The sequence below is a fragment of the Scyliorhinus torazame genome, chromosome 1 (genome assembly GCF_047496885.1).
Source record: "Scyliorhinus torazame isolate Kashiwa2021f chromosome 1, sScyTor2.1, whole genome shotgun sequence".
NCBI classification, from domain to species: Eukaryota; Metazoa; Chordata; class Chondrichthyes; order Carcharhiniformes; family Scyliorhinidae; genus Scyliorhinus; species Scyliorhinus torazame.
In genome coordinates this window covers 243,877,502-243,885,357 of record NC_092707.1, presented here as the reverse complement: position 1 = coordinate 243,885,357, position 7,856 = coordinate 243,877,502, and the positions used below count along the sequence as shown (strand labels likewise).

Genomic DNA, 7,856 nt, shown 5'->3' with positions numbered 1-7,856 from the left:
GGTGAGGATGTAGGCTGTGGGGCAGACACAAAGAGGCTTCTAAAGAAGTTGAGTGTGTTGGTACAAGATGGCTGATGGAGTATAATGTGGGGAAGTCTGAAGTTATTCACTTTGGTCAAAAGAATAGAAAAGCAAAATGTTTTTAAAAGGCATGAAACCTCTAAAGTTAATGTTCAGGGACACTTGGGTGTACTCGTACTAGGAACACTGAAATTAGTATGCAGGTATGGTAAGCTGGTCTCCTGAAACTGTTTCAGGGAAGTTGTTGAACAGTTTTTTATATTTTTCTTCCCTAGTTATCCTTAGGATTTCACCTGGGTTTTCCTTTGTTTCTCCAAGGTGATTACATGGACCTGGGTGGATAGGAAATGTCTCAATCGATGTAGACTGCAGGTGGATCACTTTTCTCCTGTTTGATTTTTTTTGGTATGTTGATGGAGGAGATAACCTTTTTTTATCACTTGCTCTCATATTGTCTATCCTGCATGCTGATTCAGAGGAACAGAAAGAACAAGAGCCAGATTCAGAAAAGACTAGGATTGACAGAAGAGCAAGAGCAGGCAGGTAAGTAGCATGAAGTCCAGCTCGACGGATTACTGCTGGACAGATTACTTGTTTAACTTGGGGAATTTGTTGAGTCGGAAAATTTAAGGGTTGACCTCTTTCTAAAATATAGTCAAGTCTGCATTTAGCGTTTAACTTAACTTTAACATTAAATTGTAGTTTCTTTCCGCCTAGGGGATAAACAGGTTTCCTACGCAGTGAGTTAATTTGGTGGCTTGGTAGAACTGGTTCCCTAGCCAACATGGTCTGACTCTGGCCTCTGGAATTTCAGTTAGTATAAATAGGGGCGGGATTCTCCATTCCCCGATGCCGATTTCGTAATCGCCGATCGGGCGGAGAATACCTTTTGAAAATGGGCCGGCGCCTGTTTGACACAGGTTTCGTATGCTCTGCCCCCTCCGAAACTGCATCATCACGGCACGCACCTCATGGCGTTGGGACGGCCTCTGCGCGTCACCGGAAGACCCTCGCCTGATGCTCCGCCCCCGATAGGCTGAGTTCCCGACGGCGCGGTTCACTCATGGTCCCCGACAGCGCGGTTCACTCATGGTCCCAGCCGTGACCTTAGACTAGGTATTTGAAGTTTGGTTCTTGGTCAGGGACAGTAAGGTGTGACTATGAGTTGAGGATACAGACGATAGCCCTGCAAGAGCGTCGCCACTTGCAATTGTCCAACAGGTTTGAAATTCCTGCAGCCGGGACTGGAGGGGGGATGAGGAAATAGACTGCACCGCCGCTCAAGTGAGGGGGAGTAAACAGGAATGTAGTAGTAGTGGGAAACTGTACAGTTAGGGGATAGATACTGTTCTCTGTAGATGAGAGGGTGAGTCCTGCTGGTGGTGTTGCCTTTGTAGTGCCAGGGTGAAGGGCATCCCCTCCAGGCTGGAGAGGAAATTAATAATAATAATATTAATAATAATCTTTATTATCACAAGTAGGCTTACATTAACACTGCAATGAAGTTACTGTGAAAATCCCCTAGTTGCCACACTCTGGCGCCTGTTCGGGTACAGGAGGGAGTATTCAGAATGTCCAAATTTCCAAACAGCATGGGCGGGATTCTCCGGGAATCGGCAGGGCGGGCAGAAACGGCGCAGTGGAGTGGCGGGAATCACTCCGGCGTCGGGCCGCCCCAAATGTCCGGAATCCTCCACACCTTCAGGGGCTAGGCTGGCGCCGGAGCGGTTTACGCCCCGTCGGCCGGCGTGGAAGGCCTTTGGCGCCCCGCCAGCCGGGGCTGAAGGGACTCCGCTGTCCGTGCATGCGCGGGAGTGTGCTGACGTCATCCCCGCACATGCGCACATGGAGTCACTTCCGCACCAGGAATGGCGGATGATCACGGCCTCCGGTGCGGAAGGAATAGAGTGCCCCCACGGCACAGGCACGCCTGCGGATCGGTGGGCCCCGGCCGCGGGCCAGGCCACCTCCCGGGGCCAGATCCCTCCGCGACCCCCCAATAACCCCGGAGGCGGCCCGCGCCGCCAGGTCCCGCCGGTAAGGGACCAACTCCAATTTACGCTGGAGGGATCGGCTACAGGCGGGCGGGACTTCAGCCCATTGCGGGCCGGAGAATTCAGGCAACCCCGGGGCCCATTGAGTCGCGCTGGACCCCGCCATTCTCCGAGGCGGGCGGAGCGACTCCCACCACGCCGGTTTTTGTGGGGTGGGAGAATTCGGAGGCCGGCGGGGGCGGGATTCACGCCGACCCCCGGCGATTCTCCGACCTGGTGGGGGGGTCAGAGAATCCCCCTCCTTATCTTTCAGGGCTTGTGGGAGGAAACCGGAGCACCCGGACGAAACCCACGCAGACACAGGGAGAACGTGCAGACTCCACACAGACAGTGACCCAATCCGGGAATCGAACCTGGAACCCTGGCGCTGTGAAGCAACTGTGCTACCCACTGTGCTACCATGCAGTGGGAGGGGAAGTAGCCAGTTGTGGCCATTCACTTAGGTACCAATGACATAGGTAGAGCGAAGAAAGAGGTTCTGCTGAGGGAGTATGAGTAACTAGCGGCTAAATTAAAAAGCAGAATCACAAAGATAATAACCTCTGGGTTACTAGTTGAGCCAGAAGCAAATTGGCATGGAGGAAATAAGATCACACAGTTGAATGCATGGTTCAAAGAATGGTACGGGAGAAATGGGTTTCGATTTCACAGAATCATAGAATCCCTACAGTGCAGAAGGAGGCCATATGGCCCATCGAGTCTGCACCAACTCTTTGAATGGGCACTCTACCCATGACCCCCCCCCCCCATAACTCCAGCTGAGGTGAAGACCGCCCTAACCTCCCAGACGGTGCCCAAACGATCCTGGGGGTCGCCCTAGAATGGACGGGCAGCTGGAGTGAGCTCCAGGGGCCTCTGCGTCATCGATCTGCTGGTGCTGGCGCATCCCTGTTGTCTGCACCATGCCTTGATGCCCTCGGCGATGCTTCTCAGTGACTGGGACATGCTCTGGAGAGCGTCGGCAATGTCCATCTGCACCTGGAACATGTCTGGTCCATGATGTTGAGGCTCTCAGCCATGGTCGACACAGACTGAGCCATGCCTTGGACACCACTATTTTTGATGCAGACCTCATGCTGCAGGTTGCAATCCTAGCAGTGTTGGCCTCGATGCCACGCATCGCCAGCACCATGTCCTGTGCCCGTAGCCTTTGAGACTCCTCCAATCGGCAATGCGCTCACCGAAGTGTCGCTGACATCCCCTCCTGAATGTCCCTTGCAGCCCGGTGGAGGCCGTTGGTCTTCTTCCGACATTGTACGGCGGTCCTCGTGGTCACGTTGTCAGAACTGATGGCTGCTGCCACTGTCTCCCAGGTGGCATTGGCGGCCCTGTTGCTGGTCCTCTGCCCACCTTGGGGGAACAGGGTGTCCGGTCTTCCATCCACGGCATCTAGCAGGTGGTGGCCAGAGGGGAGTTGTGGGGTTGGGGTGGACGGGCATGGAACACCATTGCCGCAGCCGGCAAGGCAGCCATGCAGCTGCGCACACCGCTAACAGCCCACTGGGAACTTAGGCCAACGGGTCATATAGGTGTCCCGCCCATCCACCCACCTCTGGCTCCAGCCAACCCATCAGCTGTATGGGCACGCTCCAGCACAACCAGTGCCATCTTGTAGGCTGGGGTGAGTGTGGGTGGGGAGTGTAATGTGTATATGCAGCTGCAGCTTATAAGCCTCCCGAGTGTCAATCATGGACTCGGCAAATCCCGCACTGTTTTTCATTGGAATCGATTGTGTTCCACGCGGTGCCGATATTGGTCCCTCCACAGCCGCTGAATCGATCCAGGTTGAGTGGCAGTTTTGCTGTCGTGAAAGTCCACGAATCCTGCCTGGGCGGCAACACTTCGGGCGCGATTCTCCAGAAACATTTCTAAGTGTGATAACGAGTGGGAATTACTGCGAGCTTCCCGGTGCTCGGCCCAGCAAGGCCGGCAATGCAATTCAATGTTAATTGGTCCCCTTAACGAGGCCTCAGGGGCTTCTCGCCGCAAATGACGGCTCGCCAGCCGATTCGCCGGCACCGCAATCGCCAGCCGCCCACTAACAAGGTCGAGCAGCACTTAGGCTGCACTTGCTCAGCCAACCCCAGCCAGCTCGCAATATTGGCGCCCAGGAGACCACCCCAAGATTCGGGGATGCTGATCTGGGGATGCTTCTGGACGCGGTGGAGACCAGGAGGGATGTCCTATTCACGCAAAGGTCCTGGAAGGGAGCCACAAGGCAGCCAGTGCCACCTGGGATGAGGCGGCAGCAGCTGTCAGCTCGGGCAGTGTGAGCAGGAGGACCAGCCTCCAGTGTCGGAAGAAGGTCAATGACCTACACTGGGCAGCACGGGTGAGTAGACACCAATGCCCACCGCTCCCCTCCTCTGCCACCGAGACATCTCGCCGCCGCCCCCCCCCCCCCCCCCCCCCCCAACAGGGGCGTCCACCCCCCTCCTCCTTCAACTCCCCCAACCCTTCCTCCTCTCCTTCCCCCCTTCAATTCCCCCAATCCCTCCTTCACACACCCCTCTCCCACCACTGAGAACCACGCTCGTGGCTAATGATGCCCTCTCTGTGTCTCCTCACAGCTCTTCCACAATCGCCGAGAGAGGGCCCAGACTGGCAGTGGGGTGCCGAACATCAGAATCCTTACCTCCTTCGAGGAGCGTGCCCTGGAAGTGACTGGGGTGGCCGAGGGCAGATCGGTCACCCATACTGAGGATGGTGGACGCGACAGAGGTGAGGAACCACTGGGCCCCACCCGGGGGACCTGTCAAACATGAGTAGTGATTACCTTACTGACTGACCCATCCCTTCCACTGACCACATGTCCATTCACCCATAGGTTCTCCAGCGACTGAGCCGGCCCATCCGAACGGCACGCTCTCATGACTCCAAGGACAACACCTCTGAGGTAAGCTTCAAGGCTGCAACTGTAATAGTCGCTGTCATGATATCCACATCAGCATATCATGGTGCAATCACACACACACACTGATGGCCAGGCAGTTGGACCAACCAGCACACACATAACATCGCAGCCAATCACCAGTTCCCGCTCATTCTACCAGGAGATAGCTCAGAGCACAGAGCTCACAGCGTGCCACTCAGACATAGACCATGTGCTGAGTGCCTCACTAAGATAGTGCTAGGGCTGGGTCCACAGGTTAGCTGGTGAAGCACGTACTCAAGCCAGCAGTTAGTAGTTGTCGTTGTTAAGACAATAAAACAGAGTTGTACCATCTACAGCCGTGTTGGATCATTTGTGCATCGGAACACCCAACACGACATGATACCAGTAGTGGACGCTAACCAGCGACTGTGAGACCTACCTGCATCCTTTCAGAAATCCGCCATCCTGCTCCATGGAAAACATCAGCCCGCCGCAGCCGCTCCGAATCGCTGGAAATCTTGGCGTCAACTGGAAGTTGTTTAAACAGCGCTTCCAGCTCTTCGTAGAAGCCACAGACAGGGAGAATGCAACAGACACCAGGAAGATCGCCCTCCTCCTCTCCACGGCGGGGCAACACGCCATCCACATCTACAACTCCCTGGCATTCGCAGAAGGCGAGGACAAGACAAAATATAAGACGGTGCTTCTGAAGTTCAAGGAACACTTCCGCGTGGAAGTCAATGAGAGCTTCGAGAGGTACCTCTTCCAGCAGCGCCTGCAGGGTAAGGATGAGCCTTTCCAATCTTACTTGACACAGCTCCGTATCCTCCCGCAGTCCTGCGGCTATGAGGCCACCTCCGACTCCATGATACGGGATCAGATAGTTTTTGGGGTCGTCTCGGACACCCTACGCCAGCAGCTCTTCAAAATAAAGCGCCTCACCCTAGCGACTGCCATCGAGACCTGCACCCTCCATGAGAACGTGACCAGCCGGTACTCTCAAATCCAGGCGGCCGAAACGGCACAGCACGGCATGGGTCCTACAAGGCGGAGCGGGTCCAGTCGATCGAGTTCCTCCCGGCCCCCGGCCCGGACGAGGGCGGCCATTTTGCGCGCTTTCCGAGGCCTCTCGCGCTTGTACACGGCAAAAGAGGGGACGTTGACGCAGAGGGACGTGATGCGCAGGCGAGCTCTACGCAGGACCGCACCGCACATGCGCGGTGGCGCAACGAACGCCATGATGTCACAACGTGCGGCAACTGTGGCTCCGCCCACTTAAAGCGGCAATGTCCGGCCAAAGCGCGACAATGCCTCCGCTGTGGCAGGATGGGCCATTACGCTGCCTGCTGTCGAGCAGCTCAACCTGCCAACTCCCAACAATTCCGCCAGCCTCGCAGGGACGTGCGGGCCATTCAGCCCCCATACACTGAGTCATATCCTGATAGTATGCAGACCAGCGATACCGAAGACAGGGAGCCCTTCCGCGTTGCGGTAATCCACAAGAATCAGATGTCCCCAAGTGGGAACCACCAGCCGCTGCCAGTGCACAGCATTGATCCGGGCCATGAGTGGTGTGCTACCCTAACGGTCAACCCGAATTCGGCGCCCACCTGAGAGACTTGACTTATGAGCCAGTTAGCACATTGGACTCTTTGAATTGTTTTACAGTACTGTTAATGAGTTTCTTTTCTTGTCGTTCATTGTTCCAGAAGTTTTCTCTCATCGTTTGCTGATTGCATTTGTTCTGTTATTGGTACAACCTCGTTGCTCTGTTGCACCTGACACCTTCCTCTGTATATAGTTTAGCCTCCTGTACATGTTGTAAATATTGCACACACATACTCAGATGCACTCAGTGCACATTTCTATTTATTAGCATGTAGGCACATACCCTTGTGAAAGGGAGGGATGTCATGATGTCCACATCAGCATATCATGGTGCAATCACACACACACTGATGGACAGGCAGTTGGACCAACCAGCACACACATAACATCACAGCCAGTCACCAGTGAGAGTACACACACTATAAAACAGGGAACACCACAGTTCCTGCTCATTCTACCAGGAGATAGCTCAGAGCACGGAGCTCACAGCGTGCCACTCAGACATAGACCATGTGCTGAGTGCCTCACTAAGATAGTGCTGGGGCTGGGTCCACAGGTTAGCTGGTGAAGCACGTACCAAAGCCAGCAGTTAGTAGTTGTCGTTGTTAAGACAATAAAACAGAGTTGTACCATCTACAGCCGTGTTGGATCATTTGTGCATCGGAACACCCAACACGACAGTCGCGGCACAGCTCTCATCCCCACCCTCCACCAGCGCATATACACACACCTAGTGGGCAGGCTTCTGTGGCACAATCTGGTGAGCACCACACTGCTAACGATGCACATCAGGTGGAGGCAGGAACCCCCAGGCGAGACAGCAGTCGGAGGGCTGCTGGATGCCAGGATCCAGCTGGGTCCCAGCCTGATGCTGAGCATGTGGAACAGAGTTACCCGGAGCTGATGGAGACTATAGGGAGGGGCTGGGACGTTCAGAGAGAGATTTCAGCATCCCTCCAGCAGATCCATAGGCACTTGGAGGAGTCCCAGAGGCTAGGGACTCAGGAGGTGGCGCCCGGCAATGAGTGGCACCGAGGCCAACACTGCTAGGGGATGGCGACCGCGGTGGAGAGCCTGGTACACAATGTCGGCACCATGAGTGAAGGTGTCCAAGGCGTCGCACAGTCGGTGATGGCCATGGCTGAGTCATGGCAGAATGTCTGCCTCACTGGGGGAATGTCACCCAGTACCAGGCCGACCGTGATGAGGTTCTGCGGGACATATCCCGCTCCCAGATGGGCATGGCCAAGGCGCTGCGGAGCTTGTCCGTGTCGCAGGTGGGCATGGCTGAGGCACTG

General features: G+C 55.4%; 1 long non-coding RNA gene across 1 annotated transcript; it reads left to right on the top strand.

Annotated features, from left to right (window-relative positions):
* Positions 1–510: 510 nt before the first annotated feature.
* LOC140421073 (uncharacterized) lies at positions 511–4,971 on the top strand. Its single transcript, XR_011947651.1, has 3 exons — positions 511–564; positions 4,646–4,796; positions 4,903–4,971. It is a non-coding gene; the product is annotated as an uncharacterized lncRNA (long non-coding RNA).
* Positions 4,972–7,856: the final 2,885 nt, after the last annotated feature.